Below are 2,500 nucleotides of genomic sequence, written 5' to 3' on the forward strand. Positions count from 1 at the left end.
AATAAATCCTAAAATCGAAACCAACCAAGTTTCCATATAAAAGTCCTTCTTTCTCTCTTTCTCTCTTTCTTTCTTTTTTAACCTTACTGATCAGCCAACGAACAATGTATTTTCTGTCCTTGAATCTATCGTAATTTGTGTAGATGAACTAAGCAATGGCGCTGGACACTGCCTTCCTTCATCTACAATGCGTGTCTTGTCTTTTGGAAACCTCGTTGTATTTCTTGACCCGGGCTTCCATCCACAAGGCATCCGGGACGAAGGCGGCACCTGGTGGAGGCTTGGCTGAAGGGTTTTCGTTTTGACATATCCCGTGATGATAGAGCGCATGATAATATATATATATATATATATATATATATACATACACACACACACATATACGTGTGCATATACATATTCCCACACACATATATCTATATCTGTCTATATCTATCTATCTATCAATCTATATATATATATGCACACACACACACACACACACACACACACACACACACACACACACACACATATATATATATGTATATATATAGTTATAGCCGTGTGTATGTTTTTGCATATATGTTTGTGTGCGGGGTACTGCATGCCCGTAAAAATGCACGCGTGTATGTTTACGAGCGTCCATCTGCATGTGCGCATCCGTCCCATGCAGTTTCCATGCAGTTTCTCTATCCACTCTGCCATTCCCATGAAGAGGTCGATAACCAAAGGAATTCTTAAGTGCGGCGTTTCACCGCTACGTGCCTCGGCGTATCCGCGCTCGGTCTCCGCCTGGCTCTGGCGGCATGCAAGGGAGAGAGAGAGAGAGAGAGAGAGAGAGAGAGAGAGAGAGAGAGAGAGAGAGAGAGAGAGAGAGAGAGAGAGAGAGAGAGAGAGAGAGAGAGAGAGAAAGAGAGAGAGAGAGAGAGAGAGAGAGAGAGAGAGAGAGAGAGAGAGAAAGAGAGAGAGATAGAGAGAGAGAGAGAGATTCTTCGAATGTGTGTGCGTGGTTGTGTGTGTGTGTGTGTATGTGTGTGTGTGTGTATGTGTGTGTGTGTGTGTGTGTGTGTGTGTGTGTGTGTGTGTGTGTGTGTGTGTGTGTGTTTGTATGAGGCACTCAAAATCAATCTATTTTTTTCTGATTCCTTAAATAGGTTAGTTGTCCGTAAAACAGGCGGAGAAACAACGCTCCCTTCCAAGGCTGAATGGTCGACTGGTTGCTATTCAGCGGTCGAGTAACGTATCCAGCCTTTACAAAACGTAGTCTGTTGCCTATTGTGATCTATGTCCGGCATCGGCTGTTCCTGTTTAGTTAATATTTTCTACAAAACAAATTAAACACATACAGATTTCTGTTGATAACGATATTGTCCTTGAGCACTGGAATATGTCTGCAGTACTTTAAAAATCCTCCTTAATGTTCTAAAGCTTTAAAACAACTTAAAATATTATCATTCATGGGCACAAGTGTAATTATGAACCAATCAGCGACTTAGTAAGAGAGTGCACATTGTCTAAAGGGAGCCAAAAAGTCGATTAATATAGCATGGTAGTCCTCTGCTGAAACTTATGCTGCGTTCGGAACTCCTCGTCTAACAAGTTGGACAAGATGGACAAGATGTTTTGACCGTTCGGAACCCCTACTTTCGCTGTCCTGGACAAGTTGTATCTCGTCTATCTCGCTCTCCTTTGCAGGCGGGGAAGCAGGTCGAGATGACTTCATAATAGCAACTGTATGGAAACAATGACAGTTGCAGACAACCATAAGATATTGGAAGGTAATCGTATGGCACTTTATTGTTGTTATCAAAGGGTATTTATGTGTCACTTGTAGGTAAGTTATTTGTACACTGAAGGAGTTACAAAACCTACGCAGCGTATAAAATAAAGACTCCAGTATGATAAAATAGTGAATGTTTACTTTCGAGCTGGTTGCACCGTGGGCAGTGCAATGGGAAGTGCAGTTCCCAACGCAGCATTATACATATACAACATACACACATACAGATATAATTATAACGTGCAGCAGATAATTTGAAGTAAACAGTAAGTATCTATCTCTATATGTGTATTTGTGGATTCTGTAATTCTGTTTGTGTGTGTGTGTGTTTGTGTGTGTGTGTGTGTGTTTGTGTGTGTATATGTGTGTGTGTGTGTGTGTGTGTGTGTGTGTGTGTGTGTGTGTGTGTGTGTGTGTGTATGTGTGTGTGTGTGTGTGGGTGTGTGTGTGTTCCTCATACGTGTTATCAAAAACGCAACGACGCCATAACAAAAGGCAGCCATCTTACCAGCAGCCTCAAAGGTGAGAATCGCAGCTAATAATTATTACCTGTGTACTGGGGGCCGGGGGGGGGGGGGGGAGAGTTGCATGTTTCGTGGGCATCGTAAAGCCGCTTCTCTGGGCATATCGGGATTGTGTGTGTGTGTGTAGAGAAAGAGAGAGAGAGAGAGAGAGAGAGAGAGAGAGAGAGAGAGAGAGAGAGAGAGAGAGAGAGAGAGAGAGAGAGAGAGAGAGCAA

This window comes from Penaeus chinensis, chromosome 25 (genome assembly GCF_019202785.1).
Source record: "Penaeus chinensis breed Huanghai No. 1 chromosome 25, ASM1920278v2, whole genome shotgun sequence".
In the NCBI taxonomy this organism is placed as follows: Eukaryota; Metazoa; Arthropoda; class Malacostraca; order Decapoda; family Penaeidae; genus Penaeus; species Penaeus chinensis.